This window comes from Rhinatrema bivittatum, chromosome 3 (assembly GCF_901001135.1).
Source record: "Rhinatrema bivittatum chromosome 3, aRhiBiv1.1, whole genome shotgun sequence".
In the NCBI taxonomy this organism is placed as follows: Eukaryota; Metazoa; Chordata; class Amphibia; order Gymnophiona; family Rhinatrematidae; genus Rhinatrema; species Rhinatrema bivittatum.
The window spans coordinates 561,912,624-561,932,743 of NC_042617.1; the positions used below are offsets into that span (position 1 = coordinate 561,912,624).

The following is a 20,120-nucleotide window of genomic DNA, read 5'->3' on the forward strand; positions in this document are numbered from 1 at the left end:
GGGTCTAGGTCCCGGTCCCTACTTTGGGTCTCGGCCTGTGCCTGAGTGCGACACCGGCACCTCGGTCCTGAAGCCTGGACCTAGCCTAGGGCATAGGCTGAAACCCAAAGCAGGGGCCACAACCTATGCTCTAGGTGAGGCCCCAGCTTTAGGCCTAGACCTGGGCTCAGTGGTTTTTGTTTAAAACAAAACCAACGAATAAGGTTTGTTTCATTTGGGGGAACCCCGATTCGATTCGGGGGCCCCCCAAATGAAATTAATTAGCCTTATTAATCGCGTTTTACATTTTTATTTTAAACGAATGCACATCCCGAGTTGTGACAGCCATTAGCTGGAGGATTTTAGATATATTGAAAATTTAGAGTTGTAACAGTGATTAGCTTAGGGATTTGTAAGATTTATTGAAATTTAGAGTCAACAATAGTTTTTATGTAGTGTGATAATTTTTCATATTTATACTTTGTTTGTTTTGGTTGTATTTGTATGGGCAATGTGCACTACACTGAATAGTAATCAGTAATTTATGTGTATATGTGCTCTCTTCTTCAACAGCAAGAGATAAAGGGGAATTGGACTCAGACAGAAACCAGCAAAGGTCCTGACTTTAACGGTTTGGGAAAATAAGTATGGGCGGTAACTTGCAAGGTAGATGCCACCCCCAGATGATATCTTTATGAGGGGAAACCTGCTTACGCATGCCAGTACCACCCCCTGCTGATATCTTTCTGGGAGCCCGGCTGGTACTACCATGAGATTTCTGGGCAGACTGGATGGACCATTTGGTCCTTTTCTGCCATCATTTCTGTGTTTCCATGTTGCTGTCTATTGTCTTTGTATGTGTATTATTTTGTTTGTTTAGAAAGTCTTTGCATGTTTGTATTCTTTGTGGGACATGTAAAATTAACTTTATTAAAAACAATTTTTAAGATTAAAAAATTATACGTTTTGTTAGGAGAAGTACATTGTGGGTCTTTTTGTTATGGTTAGTGGGTCACTAAGTTAACATCCATAACTTCAAGTCTCTCAAATCGGCAGTCCCTTGCCAAATGACCTCTTTGACCCCAGTTAAAGCATGTGGAAGAGACTGTGGCCTGGGTTCTGGGAGGAGAAGACAAGCCCTCCGCCTCGGAGGGACACTGCTGGGGTCCTCCACGCTCATTGCTGTGCCAGGGAAGCTGGTCGGGCTGTCTTTCTAGCCTCTGTACCATGTCGGGCATTAATTATGCCTGGTGGAAAGTATCTCCCAATTCTAGTGCTTTTTCCAACCTGAGCCCTAGGTGGCAACAGACCCAATTCCACTTGGGCCGGTCAAGTCCGTCAAGTTCCAGAAGCACCTGTTTGGCTATCTTGAGGCTGGTCTTTGCCTCTGGTTGCAGCCACTTCCAGTCAGCATCTTTCAGGCAATGGAGCAGTTTTGGGGGTTTTCCTTGGGCTGTAGGACACCCTGCCGGAACTATTGCTGGTAAGTTTCTTAGTTATTCCCAGCTCTTTCTAGAATGGTGGTCTTGACTTCTGCATGGGTGGCTCTTCCATCTGGATTAGCCGCTTGAAAAGCTGCTTGGTTTTTGCCCGTGAGCTGCTTGAAAAGCTGCTTGGTTTTTGCCCATGAGTAAATTGTTTAGGTACATATTCCGGTTAGCTTCTGGCCAATCCACCATGTAGGCGGCCCTTTCAGAGTTTCTCAAGATGATCTCCGGGTCCTCCCCTGCCTTTATTTTGAACAGGATAGGAGGTGGCAAATTCATCCGGGTTGTGGCAGCTTGCTTGCCTTGAGCAACCCGTACCAATACTCCCCTGTAGCTGGGCAAACTGTTAGAAGAACTGTTCCTGTAAATGTTTAATGACTTTCTGGAACTGCTGCTGGACTTCCGCCAGAACTTGTATCATTTGCTCCATGTTCTTTGTTCTTCCACCTACCTAAGCCGCAAGCTTGGAGAGTCTCCAAGATAGGATAAAAGAAAACAAAAAATAAGTTTCTGGCCTGTCCAGTCCTTACTAACTGGGTATTCCCTAACTGCTTCAGGCAGGTATAGCCCTCTGGGCCTGCTATAAATTGTTCCCAGGCAGTCCCTGCAGCCAGGCTCCAGGGGGGAAATAATATTTTTCTTTTCTTTCTCTGTGTGTGCTCCTGCTTAGAACAGGGATCCCGCTACTGGCACCATATGGGGCACCGAAAAATCAGAAGGTAGCCGGAGAACAGACGTCAGGCTGGACTCTGGAAAGATCTTTTAGAAATATATTTGTAGAACTTAACAGCAAATGTTTTTGCTCCTCTAAGCAGCTTCACAAAACAAATGTAGCAATTTAACTTCTATTCAGTGGGTTTCTCACTCTGGGCACTGGTCTCTTATCCTGGTCTGTAGGGATCCACTCTAGCCCAGAATCCCTTGCTGGGTTGGCATTTAAGGAGGGCCAGTACAGATAGCTGCGGCCGGTCTTTTAAGGTGTTCTGAGGGAGTTTCTTATATACTCCCTCACGCACTCCTATAGAGCCACTGTGGTTTACCTCAAATACACATCCATCCTAGTAAAACCAAGTGGAAAGGAAAGCACCACTCACTGTGTACCCCTTTTATGAAACCAGCTGTTAATTGTGACACATGAGCGTAGGATGTCTGCTCCTCCCCGTTCCTTCCAGACCAATACTGGGACAGGTGCTGCACTGGTCACACAGTACTCTTTCTTTAAATGCAGTGAGAAAGGACTGCAAAGCAGGACATTTTTTTTCTTCTCTTTCCTAAGATTTTTTTCGGGTACATTTCCTTCCAATGGAATCAGAGTGATAGGAAAGTGGGCGGAGGAACATAAAATATATTCTTCCCCCCCACTGGCAATACTGACAGGAAGGGAGATCGCCCACTCTTCTTCTCGCTATTATCTTGAACTTTGTCTTCCGTAAAGGTTTTCACATTTTTACATTCTTTTAAGAGGGTAATTTTCAAAGGGAGTTCTGCCTGCACAATATCTGTAATATTCTCCCGCTTTGTGTCAACAGAAACAGAGGAAAATAATTGAATGGCAGCTGTAACTAATTTCCTTGCTTTCAATATTTTTCAGGCAAGAGACTGTTTTTTATTTTGGGAATTCGCGTAACTGTGCACTGTGGGCGGTTATTTGTAAAAAGGCTTCTATTGGGATTTTGTGTGCATATTGTCCCGCTTCCTCAAAGGGCCTAACAGATGTGTTCTTTCCCCTAAGAGAAGAGCCACGAGTATAAATGTTTTTGTGTGTGTGTGTGTGTGTGGCTATGTAAATCAAAACATGAGGTGGGCAGGCAATTTTCAAAGTGGTTTCTTTTCACCGGTGGATTTTGCCCCAATTTTCAAAGTAAACAAATGCTTTGAAGCTTGTCATGAGCGCAGAGTGCCCGTGGACGCTTGGGCCTGCTTTTCTGCTAGCACCTTTGTCATGGAAAACAACGAGCGTGAATCAAAAATACTGTCTACGCACGTTGGTTTCCTTCCCCTCCCCAGCCTGGTAATGCCCGCTCTTCGGGGGTCAATTCCGTTTCTAACTCCCCACTTTGGGAACCTTTTACCTGCAGTTTTTCTAAGGGAAAGCATTGCACGCACGTTCCCTCTGAAAATGTATCCCAGGAAAACTGTCCCACACTCCCCACACACACATTGAGGCCTGCTAATTTGTGTGGGTAGTTTTCCCAGGGAAAAAAAAAACCATCCCACGCGCCTTCCCTGCCCTGAGAGCGCCTCTCTTCACAGTGCAGGGGAAGTTACCCGCGTATTTATTTATTATCGACGGATGTGTAGTGGCGCCCTGCACACAGAGAAGGTAATTTCCTAAAAGCCCCTTTGCACAAGTAAAAGCGCTGAGGACAGGGGCTTTGAAAATTGCCCTCCCCTGTGTGGGCGAAAGTGCGTTTTCATGTTTAGCCGCATCGAGGGAGGGAGATTTTCTGACGGCCGATTCGCACGCTCAAATGGCTTTCAAAATTCTCCTCTGCATTTGCTGAGCCGCGTTCCTTCCCCCTGGACTTTCTCTCTTCCCCTTATCCCCATCTGGCGCGGACCTTCTCCTTCCAAAGCGGGGCCAGTTCTGGTCCTGCCCGCAGCAGTAGCAGCCATTTATTTTTTTTGTCGAAGCCCGCAAACTTGAGGCCTGAGTTCACACGTGCTACTGAGCCCCCCACTCATCCCCTCAGCTCCCCCCCCCCTACCCTTCCATATGGGTGGCAGGGTTGAGGAGTCCTTGGCCCCATGCTCCTTCCTGTCCTACTGCCACTGTGGGCTTCCTGAGACGGCTCATGGGGGGTGGGCGGGGAGAGAACTGGGACTGCAGAGGGTGGCCGCTCGATCGTTTGGTGGTGATGAACGCTGGGGGGGGAGGGAGATCTGAGTCAGTGGGCCAGTGAAAGAGGCATCAGTCGGGGGGTACATGTTTGACATCCCTGCTCTACAAATTTACTTAGTTAGAATTTGTAATTCATCAATAAACCCTTCCCTTTTATAAGAGCATTTACTAGTGACCAGTGCTGCAAAGAGCTGTTTATGAAGGGTAATTTTAGTGAGGTTGGAGAGAATTAATAGAATAGGATATTAATATTTGCTCTGTGTTCCACAGGAGTGTAATGTCATGGAAAGCCTTGGTCATTCAGCTGATGAGTATTGTGAATACAAAAAATTGGCATGCTTAACTCTAGGAAATAATGTTCTCCCTCCAGTAATAAAAGCCCGTATGCTAATAGGTTTTCAGGTGATTCATTTTATAAGCATTTTGACATCTTTGCATTACAGGAGTAATTTATGTCCCTCCTTTCAAATAGTCCTGTAAGGAAATTCTCTCCTTTTTTCCCCCTTTCTGAAAACCCAGCACTGGGCATGTTGGTTTTGCCATGCTAGTGTTTACATTTAACTTCCCTTGGCATTACTGACCAGCTTAAAACTTTCTGGATGCTTTAACACGGTTACGTAATCAACTGAAGTCTAAAAACTTCAAAAGCCAGAGGGGGTTTTGGGGTTTTTTTTGCAGTAGTTACTGAGGGAAATGTGGAGTAGAGCAAGTCCTGCAGAAACTCCATCCTGCAGTGCCACGCCGGCGTCCTGCCCTGCAGTAATGTTCGGCCACAGTTCCAATATTCATTCTTACATAATTAGTTTTGCTTTCTCCTTCTGCTGAGGCTCTCCCATGCTGCTTTGTCTTCTTACCTGTTCCTCCAGAGGCGTGTTTTCTGTGAATGTAAGCCATGCATGAGAGCAGGTTCACCTCCTCCTTCGCTTTCACATTCTCTGAACACTCCCTGTTCACATCCAAAGTCCAAATCAGACCTCAGAAATCTAGTAGTTATGCCAAAGGTCAAAGATAAGAGGAACCTTCCGGTTATGATTTTCCAGTTAAACTGGATCGGAATTACCTCCCGTGACCCCTTGGTTTTATTTTGGGCATAATAACGTGATCATGGTTTTCAGATGTCGTGAGCAGCCTGGGCTATGAGCCTGTTCAGGCTCAGCAATTCAGAATAATTTATATTTTAAGTATCAGTAAATAATAGGGGAAAAAAAGAATAGGAGTAGTCTGGTGGTGAGAGCAACAAACAGGCTGAGGACGAAGGAAGCCAGGCTTCAAATCCTAGGATACTTTTGTGACCTTGGGAGAAGTCGCTTCATTTTCCATTGCCTCAGGTAAAAAGTGGGAACAGGGGAATAACTACAGAACATGAATGTAACTCACCTTGAACTCCCACTGAAAAGATGTGAACTAAATCTAAAATAAATGCATAATGATAAGGTGGCATCTTGAACTAATACATATCACTGGTTAAGTTACTCAACATTGGGCTGAATTTTCCATAGGTCTTAATGGTTATAATACCCACTGCCATGTACGTGAATGGACTTTAGAAAATTGCCCGGATTGGTGGCGTGTAAAAGAATGCACAGAAGAGAGTCCGCATCTACCCTTACATTCACTAGAATGAAGTGATTTAGGGGGCGGAGTTGATGCAGGGAAACCATTTACACGCTCGCTTCTGATTTTTGAAAGGATGCGTGTGTAACCCCCATCCTGGGAGGCAGGCTGCACTCTGATGGGGTCATAAAAGTATTTGGGGCTGGAACCTCAGGCTACTTCTCTCCTGGTCTCTTTCCCCCTAGGGCCTGGATCCTTTAATCTCTTCCAGAACCCTGAGTGCTAAGGGTGACTTGGAGGCACATTTCTTTTTACCCCTAGGGAGTGGCGTCTCTCTTCTCAAACGTGTGTGCAGTATCAAGCCCAAAAACATGAAGCAGGACTCACTGGGTTAGTGTCCAAATAAAAGTCTTTACTGAATGGGCAATTTAGTTGTGAAATGACAATGTTAAAACAATTCTCTACACCACAAATATCTCACTGGCTTCTCTGATTGGGCCTGAAAAATCCAATGCAGAAAAAGCTCCTCACTACCTCCTAACTCCAAGCAAACCAGAAGGGACCGCCCATAGATTCTCTGGAGGGTACTGCTTAAAAAGATCTTGCAGACGGAGGGGCTGCATTTGAATGGTAACTTCCCCCATTCATTAACCTATACTGTTCTGAATAAGAGTTCACCCGGGCTTTAATAGTAACAGAACCAGGTGTCTGTTACACGTTGTCAATCTAGATGTCAACATTTTCACTTGCTAACCAGCAGGTGCAAACGTAGGCACATATGATGCGCTGCTTTCCGCTCACATCCATTAGACTGGACATGCACAGTGCCGGTGGAAGGGTGTCCAGCCACCATAGGCGGTGATGTTGTCACGTGATATCTCTCTCTCTCTCTCTCTCTCTCTCTCTCTCTCAAATTGCACACGACAAACAACCCCCAGCTCCTCAAAGAAATACATACCCCAAAACGGAAAATGCCCTCCAGCTCTGTGCCTCACCTGCATCACTTCTCATCTCGTCTGTTCTTTCTTCGCCGCCCTGCCCACTTCTGGTGCCCTAGGCCACTGCCTACCCTGCCTAATGCTTCCGCTGGCCCTGTTTATGCATATAATTCTGCTTTGAAAATTCAGGCTAGATGTACTGTAAGAACATAAGAAGTGTCATCCTGGGTCAGACCAAGATTCACTGAGCATAGCCTTCTGTCTCTGATAGTGGCCAGTCCAAATCACAAGTACCTGGCAGATCCCCAATAATTGCTCTATTTCTTGTATCTCTCACCCAGGGATAAGCATTGACTTTCCCAAGTCTATTTGGCTAATAACAGTTATTATTAGTTTAGTTATAGAATTTTCCTTCAGGAACTTGTCCATCCCTCATTTGAACCCCGCTATGTTAGGTTGCCATGTCATCTGGCAATGGGTTCCATAGTTTTGTTTATTTATTCATTCTTATATCTGGTATTTCCAAAATCAAAGTTCAGAGCATATTACAGCATACATATCCATAAATTAAAAATATACAACATAAAATGTAACACAACAATTCAATAAATTAAAAGACAAAATTAGCTGATATTGAAGGCCAATAAATCTACCCCAGTATTAAAAAGCCTCCTTAAAAAACAAAGCCTTAGCTTTCTTTCTGAAAAGTTGTAGTTATTTTTCTCCATGCAATTCAACTAGAAGCTAAGTCAACAAAGTGGGACCTGCACATGAAAAGGCTCACACATGAGTTACCTGTAATTTACAGTCTCGTGGAGGCAGTAAATAAATGTCCACCTGAAGATTGCACCTGATGGGTAGGCTCATACTTTTTCAGGTTATGACATAGTCCATGTATTTTATCACATACAAAAGCTTTTGAATAATAACAAATAACTTGGATTGCAAATGCCAGCACATTGGTAACAAGTGAAGGCCAATTAATGTGTTTAACACCTGTTCTGTCCTCAGCTCCCAATGTCCTAGCTTGGGAGCCTATACAGAAAATTAAACCTCTTTCTTTTTTAGCTTCCAGAGTCAGAGAGAACTCAGATCTTAATACCAAAACATTTATTGAATGGTAAACTCATACTACTTGATCTCTCAGCAGCATTCGACACAGTCAACCACAAAAGTCTTATCCGAAGACTCTCTGAAATCGGGCTCAAAGGCAAAACATTGCAAATGTTCATTTCCTGTCTGAGCAATAGATCATTTCAGGTAAACATGAACATCCGATACAATAATGTTAGACACAGGAGTACCGCAAGGCTCCTCCCTCTCAGCTACCCTCTTCAATATATATATGCTCCCACTCGGCCACCTTCTGTCTAGAGTAGGTTTAACCTACTATATTTATGCTGACGAAATCCAGATTAACTTAGCCTTAACATTGAAAAAACTGAAATCATTCTGCTTGAAAGGAAAATGTCCATATCCAATCAAAATAGCACAATGCAGTACAAAAATGTATCAATTAAGCTAGGTGACAAAGTTCGAGATCTCGGTATCTGGATTGACCCCGAGCTCAACTTCAAAAAACACATATCAATCAAAATTAAAGAGAGGGATACAGTAAACTATTAGTGCTAAGACATCTGAAACCACTTTTAAATCCTAATGACTTCAGAACAGTTCTACAGTCATTAATCTTTACAGGCATAGATTACTGCAACTCTCTTCTGCTAGGCCTGCCACAATCCACGATTCAGGCTCTGCAGATCCTTCTGAACTCAGCTGCCAGAATATTGCAGGTTGCAAAAAGAAGGAACACATATTGAAATCGCTGCATTGGCTTTCTGTCGAAAAACGTATCCAATACATAATACTTTGTATTTTACACAAAGCGATCTATGGGGAACAAGTAGAATGGTTAAATGCAGTTGTCCAGTTTCATACCCCCTCAGCGGAAACTTAGATCAGCCAACAAAGGTTTTTTGTCAATACCTCCAAGTTCATTCCCCCTGTTATTTGTATCTGCGCTTCGGCCTTCTTGTTATATGGTTCTTTGTTAAGTTAACCCCCAAGTTTGATGTAAACCGGCCTGATATGAAGCTTGTCATGAAGTTCGGTATAGAAAAATGTTAAATAAATAAATACATAAATAAATAAATACCGTCAGTCTCTTCAGCTAGACTTACCACAGTTAGAGAGAGCCATTTCACTCGCAGGTCCCAGGTTATGGAATACCCTTCTAGTAAATCTGAGGTTACAGGCCGATCTTAAGTTGTTCAGAAAAAAATCTTAAAACCTGGTTATTCGAACAGGCATTCAAAGAAGGCATTGGTTAAATTATCCCCATTTTTACTTTGCACAATCTGTTTTTTTAATTTCTTTTTGGATTGTTTTTAGACCATGTCTATCTTCTCTATTTTACAGTTCTCAAGCTTAAGTTATTCATATGAATTATTATTTGTTTAATCATTAGAATATTTTGTTTTTTATTTTATTATCCGTAATTTATTCGTTTTTATTAATTGTTGAAGACCTGTATTTTTTCTTACTGATTCCTATGATTTTATCATCTGCTATTATTTTATAATTTATTGATTTCTATGTATTATTTTAAATTGTCTGTAAACCGTTGTGATAGCTTGCTCCAAACGTTCGGTATAAAAAAGCCTAATAAATAAATAAACCTTCCGACTGACACCCCCTTTTGAACTTGACAACCGACTGACACTTCCCTCTGAACCTAGCAACCATGCCCCCTCCTCCTACTCCCACCTCATCAGCCCCCCCCTCCTCCTACCCCTCCATATCCGCCCTCTTACCCATCACCTTGTGAATAGTTAAAGAACATATTGTGAATAGTTAAAGAACCTACTTTCCTTCTACCCGCACAAGAATTACCTCCTCTTACCCCCCCTTTCCCCTTTCCCCTTTTCCCTTCTACTCTCCTTAAGAGTTTATCAAGTAATCACCTGATAAACCACCTATCCCAAGTTGAACAGCTGTCATATTGTTTATCTATTCTAATTTATAGTAAAGCTAAATATTGTTTATCTATGCTTATCTACTCTAAATTATTGTAAAGCCTGTTGCTACGTTACGTTACATTGTGAACCGGGGTGATGTTTTTAACGTGCCCCGGTATATAAAAAAAACTCTTAAATAAATAAATAAAAAATAAACAGTTTGACACTCACTGGGAATGAGATGGTACTGAAGTTAGCTGCACAGACAGCAGACCTGACACAGCTGTGATAAGAAACTCTGAGAGCTCAGTCATAGGCAAAGGACTGCAGCCGCACAGGAAACTGTAGCTACCAGTAAATAGTGGAAATCAGCAGCTGGTGGGAAATAGATGAGAAGGAAAGTAAGGAAGTAACTTGAAAGTGATGCTTCCAAGAGCCTGCAAAAGATCCCCGAGAGCTGCAAACTTGTCAAGAGCCATCTCCAAACAACTTTCAGCAGGAAGTAAGGGCTCCCAGGGGATTCCAAGGGGCAAAAGACCATAGGAGAAGCAGGAGAGCACATACATAGGGGGGAGCAAATAGGAACAGATCCAATCAGAAGCTCAGCAACAATTAAACAATAAACAGTAAAGAGGGTTAGCTCTACAACATGTCATAAATTGATACAGGCGGCAGTGTAATAAAGAAACATATATACATACACGTTTAAATATATCACAAAAGCAGAAAAACACCCATCAACAATCATGCAGCTGCGCTTTGGATTAACCGAAGAACTCTAGCATGTGTCTTAGGTAGTCCCACATACAGTTGTCAAGTTGCCCAAATAGTAAATAGAGTGTAATATGACCTAACATAATCTTGTGTCAAAAGGCCTTAATAGCTTAAGTTTATGAAAAGCTACCTTAACTACATTCTTTAGATGAGCATTTAATGTCAGTTTGGAGTCTAAAATCACTCACAGATTGTGGGCCTCAAATACAGTTTTCAAATGTATATTCTCATAACACATAATGTGCCTAAACTATTCAGTGGGTTATTTTTTTCTATCCACAGTAACGTTGCCTTAGAAATATTCAAGGCTACTGCATTTTGATTTAACCAATTGTTAATCAAATTCATACTACTTTGGAATAATGAAATGGGGAAAGCACCATTAGGAAAGCAATCATTAAAAGAAAAAAAAAAAAATATATATATATATAAAATACAATAAACAGGGAGGTCGATATTCAGATGCTAGTTAGCCAAATAAGTAGGACTTATCTGGTTATTAGCAGCCACTGAGTATCCAGTTATTTTCAGCGCCCGCCGGATGCATAAGTCACTTAGCCGGCTATCTAGTTAGCCAGATAAGTTGTGGGCAGACAATAGATGGATCAGGGGCGCTACTTAGCTAGATAAGTTAACTGGATAAGTAGCAATATGCAGCCTTAGAAGGATAACTTACCTAGCTAAGTTAGACCTGTCAATAGCAGGTCTAAACTTAGACGGATAAGACTTATCCATCCAAGTAGCAATTTCTATGGGGATATTCAGCAGCATAGCCATCTAAGGGGGGTCATTTATCAAAGTGCTATATGGCTTTTTCACATGCGTTAAGGCATTTTCACATGAAAAAATGCTTTTAACGCATGCAAAAACACCTTTAATGCATGTGAAAATGCCATAATGCATAGTGTGATGCAAATTAGAAAAAGGGGAGGAGTTTGGGGCCAAGTGTGCTGAATTCATCATATAGCACTTTGATAAATGACCCACCCCCTCTTAGCTGGCTATGCTGCTAAATATCCCCATAGAAGTTGCTGCTTGGATGGATAAGTCTTATCTGTTTTTAAGCTCCTGGAGATCCAGCCTAGCTATTGGAGCCCTTCTATAACCACTGGGAGGGGGGGGGGGGGGTCAGAGAGAAAGAGAGCCTAGCCATAATACCCTCATACTAGGTAGGTATTTATACCTCTATATGAGGCCTACCTAGTCACTCGAGGTGAGGTTTAGGTATTAGTGTAGGGGTTAGGGGCCACTTTGACATTCAAAGTGAGACATACGAACAGAACAGTGCTCTCTTGTGAAGATTTGATGACCTTCAGTGTGAGGAAACTCACCCAAAGATGAGATTTGTGCAGTGTTCTCTCAACCTAGCTTGATGGACTCTACCTGGGTAACATCAAGCTAGGTTGAGAGAACACTGCACAAATCTCATCTTTGGGTGAGTTTCCTCACTCCGAAGGTCATCAAATCTTCACAAGAGACCACTGTTCTGTTCGTACGTCTCACTTTGAATGTCAAAGTGGCCCCTAACCCCCTACACTAATACCTAAACCTCACCTTGAGTTACTTGGTGGGCCTCCCATAGAGATATAAATACCTATCTAGGGTGAGGGCATCATGGATAGTCTCTCTCTCTCTTTCTCACCCCCCCCCCCCCCCTTGTAGCTGTAGAAGAGCTCTGATAGCTAGGCTGGATCTCCAGCAGCTTAAAATGGCACTTATCACAAAGTGCAAAAAAGTTATCACAGTTTGTGCTAATAACTATGCATAGCACACTTTGCAATAAACTGCCTATTACCATAAAACACACCCCTTTTCCTATCGCATGCAATATTTAGTGCAATTTGATAAATCCAGGCATAAATTAGTTGGATCTGTCTATCTGGCTAACTTAGATAAACGGCTAGCTTTAAAATATTGACCTCCTAATGTTTTAAAAATCCTGCCTAAAAGTGGTAAATATTAAATAAAATGGCTGATAAAACCAATCCCTGGGGAATTCCACATTTTAACTCAACCCAGTTCTAGCACTTATCTCAGACAAAGACTTGCTGCTTCTTAATACATAAAAAGGATCTAAACCAAGCAAGTACCATCCCACCAAATCCAACCTATTTCAAAAGAGCAATCAGCAACTCATGGTATTGTGATATTGAATGCTGATGTAATTTACTAGTAATTTTATAATATCATATGTTTGATCTTTAAGACCTTTTACAATATCAAATGGACAAGTGTCCAAGAAAAAGGGGATTTAAGATTACCTATTACAGATTTTATTTCACTAGTAAAAACATGGCTAAAAGTGCTCCACTTTTCAATCGCATATGGATTGCCTGCCACAGATATCGCCAAATTGCTATCCTCCTCTGTAAATTGTGAATAAACTTTTAAAACTATTTTGCAGAAGAAAATATCCAGTTCTTCACAACTAGGTAAAAAACTGAATGATTGCTTGGTTTAGTTGTGAGCTGTGTTTTCCTTCCCCCCCTTTTCTAGGACTTTTGGTTCAGGGCTTTTTAGCCTATATCTCTGGGTTGGGACATAGACCCTGTCACAATTCTTCTGGCTTTAGCTATTGTCTTGTCACATTGCTTCACCGTCTTCAGATCGCTAGACACTTTCACCCCAAGGTCCCTCTCTTCCTCCGTGCACAGCAGCCCTTCACCCCCATCACATACAGTTCTTTTGGATTACCATACCCCAGATGCATGACTCTGCACTTCTTGGCATTGAATCCCAGCAGCGATATCTTCAACCACTGTTCAAGCTTCCTTAAATCACGGCTCATTCTCTGTACTCCTTCTGATGTGTCCACTCTGTTGCAGATCTTAGTATCATCCGCAAATAAACAAACTTTACCTTCTATCCTTTCCACAATGTCACTCACAAAGATATTGAACAGAGCCGGTCCCAACAGTGATCCTTGTGGCACTCTGCTTAACAGCATTCTCTCTTCAGAGTAGGTACTATTTACCATCACACGCTGCCTTCTATCTGTCAACCAGTTTGTAATCCACTCTAACACCTTGGTGCTCACTTCCAAGCTTCTCATTTTATTCATAAGGCTCCTGTGTGGGACGGTATCAAAAGCTTTGCTGAAATCCAAGTAGATCACATCGAGCGCTCTTGATCCAATTCTTTAGTCACCCAATCAAAAAAATCAATCTGATTTGTCTGACAGGACCTCCACTGGTGAATCCATGCTGCCTCTGGTCCAGCAACCCACTGGATTGTAGATAGTTCACTCCCCTTTCTTTCAGCAGAGTCTCCATTAATTTTCGAACCACTGAGGTAATGCTAACCAGCCTGTAGTTTCCAGCCTCCCCTCTACTCCCACTCTTGTGAAATAGGACCACCACCTCTCTTCTCCAATCTTGCGGCACCACACCTTTTTCCAGGGATCTGTTACACAAGTCCTTCAACGGACCTGCCAGCACATCTCTGAGCTCATTTAAGATCCTGGGATGTACCTCATCCAGCCCCAAGGCCTTGTCCACATTCAGTTTTCCTAGCTCTTCCCATACATTTTCTTCTGTAAATGGAGTTTTGTCTACTCCTCCCCCAACCACAGTCTTGTCAATTAGCATCTGTCCTTCTCCAGGGTCTTCTTTAGTGAACACCGAACTGAAGTAATTGTTTAATATTTTGGCCATTTCTTTGTCGCTCTCCCCCCATTGATCTTTGTCTCCTTTTAATTTCATTATACCACTTCGGACCTTTCTCCTTCCTCTGATATATCTGAAAAATGTTTTGTCAATTACCTCTTTGGCAATCCTTTCTTCCACCTGACTTTTTGCTTTCTTGATTTCTTTTTTCATCTCCCTCAGTTCCACCAGATATTCTTCCTTGTGTTTCTCTTTTTGGGATCGTTTATATTTCTTGAGAGCTGTTCTTTTTGCTTTTATTTTATCAGCCACCTCCTTTGAGAACCAGATTGGTTTCTTATTTTTCTTACCTTTGTTTACTTTTCTAACATATAGATTTGTTGCTCTTGTAATTGCTCCTTTAAATTTGGTAACAGGAAGAATACGAGATAGATCCAAAGTCCTTTAATTGATCTTTATTTATTTTATTTATTTATTTTGTTTTATATACCGGCAACCGTTTGCACATCGTGCCGGTTTGCAGATAACTTACAACCAAGGATATATAGGCAAAGCCTTTACATGGAACATTGAGTAACATAAACAAAGTAACATAGTAAATAACTATAAAGGTAAAATACAATAAATGAGTAGATAAAGGAGGGGAGGGATAGGGGTGGACGAGACAAAGGATAAGGGGAGGGGGAATGGTGGGTGGATACATAAGGAGAAGTTATGTACAGGGGTACCAGGAACAATTTATGTGTACACAGGTTATATACAGGGGTACAAGGAACAATTGATGTGTACACCGGTTATATACAAAATTGTATAAGCGCAGGATGACAATAGTTGAAGAGGGAAGATGTAAGCGGATGTGCTGAGTGGCAGTTTTTTAGGTTTGTAGTTCCTTAGGGGGGGAGGGTGTAGGGTGTAGGTCCTGTGGTGGGGTGTTGGCGAGAGATGGTGTGTGGGTTATGGGGTTAGAAGGAAATGATGATGATTGGGGGTAAGCTTGGAGGAAGAGCCAGGTTTTGAGTTTCTTTTTGAAAGTGGGTGTAGAGGTTTCTGTGCGTAGGTCGAGGGGCATGGAATTCCAGAGGGAGGGGCCTGCGAGGGAGAGGGCCCTATTGGTGGTGGAGATGAGTTTAGTGGATTTTATGGAGGGGGGAATAAGGGTTCCACGGAGAGAGGAGCGGGTGGGTCTTGTAGAGGTGCGAGGGGAGAAAGGTGGGTTTAGCCAGTTGTAATGTTCGTTAGTAATGCTTTTGTGTATGAGGGTAAGGGTTTTGTAAATTATACGAGAGCGGATGGGAAGCCAGTGGAGGTTGAAGAGGGTGGGAGTGATGTGGTCTTTTTTGTTGGCATTAGTAAGAATGCGTGCAGTAGCGTTTTGAAGGAGTTGTAGAGGTTTGATGTGGGTAGCAGGGAGACCAAGTAGGAGTGCATTACAGTAATCAATCTTTGAGAAAATTATAGATTGAAGTACTGTGCGGAAATCAGAGAAGTAGAGAAGGGGTTTGAGTTTTTTGAGGGTTTGTAGTTTGAAGTAGCAGCTGCTAAGGATAGATTTGATATATGGTTTGAATGTTAGTTGGTTGTCAAGTATGACCCCCAGGTTTCTTTTGTCAGAGAGACAGTTAGGGGGGTGGAGGGTGGAGGGAAAGGGTATGGAAGCATGTTTGGAGGAGATGAGGAGGAGTTCAGTTTTTTGCGGGTTAAGGGCTAGGTGCATATCGGTGAGGAGTTGGTTTATGGAGGTGAGGATGGTGTTCCATTTTTGGAGAGCAGTGAGTACAGAATTAGTGAACGGTATGAGGATTTGCACATCATCTGCGTAGATGAAGTGTGTAATACCAAGGTTGGAGAGGAGGTTTGTGAGGGGGAGCATATAAATGTTGAATAGGGTGGATGAGAGAGAGGATCCTTGAGGGACGCCACAGTCGAGATTAACGGGGGGGGATGAGAAGTTGTCAGTGAGGACTGTGTATGTACGGTTTTGGAGAAAGGACTTTATCCAAGAGAGGGCGGTACCTGTGATTCCTATGCTAATGAGAGTGTTGATGAGGATGTTATGATTTACTGTATCGAATGCGGCGGAGATATCTAGCATGGCAATGAGGTAGGAGTTGCCGGCGTCCATGCCTTTGATGATAGTGTCTGTAAGTGAGAGGAGTAGGGATTCCGTACTGAGGTGTTTTCGGAAACCATATTGTGTTGGTGGGAGTATGTTAGATTGTTCAAGGTGGTCGGAGAGGCGGGAGTTAACTAATTTTTCAATGATTTTGGAGAGGAATGGGAGATTGGAAATGGGGCGTAGGTTAGCTAGGTTGGCGGGATCGAGGGAGGGTTTTTTTAGGATGGGTTTGACCACGGCTTGTTTCAGGGAGGTAGAGACCATGCCGTGTTCCAGGGAACAGTTCACGATTTTGGAAAGTGAGGTGGCTATTGTTTTTGGAATAGCGAGTAGGAGCTTAGTGGGGATAGTTTCTGAGGGGTGGGACGAGGGTCTCATCTTTTTTAAAATGTTTTCTATTTCTAGGGTAGAGGAGGGATCGAATGAAGAGAGATAGGAGGGAGTACGTGGGGTGGAGGGGGTTATACTATTGGTGTTGGGGGAATTTTTGGAGTTAGGGTTAAACTTGGCAGTGATGTTGGATATTTTGTTCTTGAAGAAGAGGGCAATTTCATTGCATCGTGTCTGTGAAGGGGGGATTTGGAGTGAAGGCAGGTTGGGTTTGGTGAGATTAGAGACTAGGGTGAATAGTGCCTTAGGGTTGAATTGGAGGTGGTGAATTTTTTTGGCATAGTATTCTTTTTTAGTTTTTTGAATGGCATTTCTGTAAGTATGCATGAGTTGGTAATAGATGGTTTTCGAGGCTGGAGTGGGGTGTTTGCGCCAGTGTCTTTCTGCAGCTCTGAGCTGGGTTTTTTGGGTTTTCAGTGTCTGGGTGTACCAGGGTTTTTTGGATGCTTTGGTTTGTGTGATTGTTTTCCGAATGACTGGGCATAACTTGTTAGCGATTTTTTGGGTAGTTTCTGTCCAGGAGGATATGGCACTATCAGCTGTCTCCAGGTCAATGTGACTTGGTATGTTGGAGCAAGCCGTGGCAAGTGTGTCTAGGGGGCATGCTTTACGAAATTGAAAGGATCTAGGCTGAGAGGGAGCGGATATGGATGGGGTTTGTAGAGCGAGGGTTGTGTTGATGATGGAGTGGTCGGACCAGGGTACAGGGAGGCATGTAGGGGAATGGATGACATTGATGAGAGCGTTGGTGAAGATGAGGTCGAGGGTATGACCAGCTCTGTGGGTAGGGGAGTGGATGAGTTGGGTGAGGCCCATAGCGTCTAAAGAGGAGATGAAGGCTTCGCATGCTGGGGATTGCGGAACGGAATCGACATGAAGGTTAAAGTCACCAAGGAGTATAGTGGGGATGTCGGGAGATAGGGAGATAGTGAGGAATTCGATGAGGGGGGAAGGGTCTTTGTCTAGTAGACCAGGGGGGGTATAGATAAGACAGATTTGTATATATATATATATACACACACACAACTCTATCTATCTATCTATCTATCTATTTATTTATTTATTTAGAGGCTTTTTTTTTTTTTTTTATACCGACATTAGTGGGTACATCATATCTGTTTACATCAAACAGTAGATGGAAAGTACAAAGAACAGGGAAGAGGGGGAGAGGACAACATAGTGCAACAACTAGAGGAAACTAGGGGAACAGGAAAAAAGAAAAAACTGGAGAGATAACATGTTAACATAAAAACATAAAAAATTAATAACTTAGAGGCATAAGTTTGTAGTAATGAATTAATGAGCATGGACCTAGTCTGGGTAAGCCTGTTTGAAAAGCCAGGTCTTTAGCTTTTTCTTGAATGTAATGATGCAAGGCTCAAAGCGGAGCTTCATTGAGTTAGATAATTTTGTCTTAACCCATTATTAGGATCTCACATCAAAATGAATTCAATATTTCAAAACGATTTTAATTTACTTCTATGCGATTCTTTACAGCCCCTGAAGCAGCCCTTCGGGCGAAACTCAGGCTAAGCCTGGCTTTGGTTAATAGAGTTGTATATATATTAATAAAGATCAATTGAAGGACTTTGGATCTATCTCATTTTCTTCCTGATACCTTATGGCTTTGATAGATCAACTCCTTGTTGGTTTTTGGGTCCATTCCTTTTAGTTTGGCCCACTGTTGTTCCACCTCTCTCATTTCCTCCCAGTCTTCTAGTTCTGCTTCCAGGTACTTCCAAATTTCAACAAAGTTCATATTTTTGAAATTCAAAACTTGGTTCTTCGTGTGTATCTTATTTGTCATGATGATCACTGGTTCTGAGGTGGGCACCCACCTGGACATTAGAGACATTATCCCCATTAGTGAGCACTAGGTTGAATATAACTCCATCCCTCGTAGATTCCAATACCATTTGTTTGAAGAGAGCCCCTTGCAGGGCATCCACTATCTCTACCTCTTCTGGTAGATTACACAGAAGGGATTCTCCAGTCTACATCCGGCAGGTTAAAATCTCCAGCAATCAATATTTCTCCCTTTTTTCCCACTTTTTGGATGTCTTCAACCAGATCTCTGTCCAGTTCTTCCTCTTGAGTCAGAAGCCTGCAAACCACTGCAGTAAAAATGGATGCACCATCATCCTTTTTTAGGACGGCCCATAATGCGTCTTCTCTACTCCACATTCCTTGAGTTCAGTTGCTTGGATATTGTTTTTGATATAAAGAGCTGCTCCTCCCCCTTTTCTGTCCCCTCTGTCCTTCCTTAACAAGTTATAGCCTGGGATGGCCGCATCCCAATCGTGAGACTCAGTGAACCATCTCTCCATAACAGCAACAATGTCCAAATCCGTCTCCACCATTAGGGCCTGCAGGTCTGGGATTTTATTTACCAAACTACGGGTATTTGTAGTCATAGCTTTTCATTTGCTTTCCCTTGATTTGTTTTGCTTCTTAAAAACCCATTCTGCTTTTTTGAGCTGATTGATTCTGTGTTTTCTCCTCCCTTACTGTTCAATATATTTATAAATGATCTGGAAAGAAATACGACGAGTGAGATAATCAAATTTGCAGATGACACAAAATTGTTCAGAGTAGTTAAATCACAAGCAGATTGTGATAAATTGCAGGAAGACCTTATGAGACTGGAAAATTGGGCATCCAAATGGCAGATGAAATTTAATGTGGATAAGTGCAAGGTGATGCATATAGGAAAAAATAACCCATGCTATAATTACACAATGTTGGGTTTCATATTAGGTGCTACAACCCAAGAAAGAGATCTAGGTGTCATAGTGGATAACACATTGAAATCGTCGGTGCAGTGTGCTGCGGCAGTCAAAAAAGCAAACAGAATGTTGGGAATTATTAGGAAAGGAATGATGAATAAAACGGAAAATGTCATAATGCCTCTGTATCACTCCATGGTGAGACCGCACCTTGAATACTGTGTACAATTCTGGTCGCCACATCTCAAAAAAGATATAATTGCGATGGAGAAGGTACAGAGAAGGGCTACCAAAATGATAAGGGGAATGGAACAACTCCCCTATGAGGAAAGACTAAAGAGGTTAGGACTTTTTAGCTTGGAGAAGAGACGACTGAGGGGGGATATGATAGAGGTGTTTAAAATCATGAGAGGTCTAGAACGGGTAGATGTGAATCGGTTATTTACTCTTTCGGATAGTAGAAAGACTAGGGGGCACTCCATGAAGTTAGCATGGGGCACATTTAAAACTAATCGGAGAAAGTTCTTTTTTACTCAACGCACAATTAAACTCTGGAATTTGTTGCCAGAGAATGTGGTTCGTGCAGTTAGTATAGCTGTGTTTAAAAAAGGATTGGATAAGTTCTTGGAGGAGAAGTCCATTACCTGCTATTAAGTTCACTTAGAGAATAGCCACTGCCATTAGCAATGGTTACATGGAATAGACTTAGTTTTTGGGTACTTGCCAGGTTCTTATGGCCTGGATTGGCCACT

General features: G+C 42.5%; 1 protein-coding gene across 1 annotated transcript in view; it reads left to right on the forward strand.

Moving 5' to 3' along the window:
- Positions 1–20,120, forward strand: part of IL20RA (interleukin 20 receptor subunit alpha) — an 87,091-nt gene that overhangs the window by 36,952 nt on the left and 30,019 nt on the right. The window lies entirely within an intron of this gene.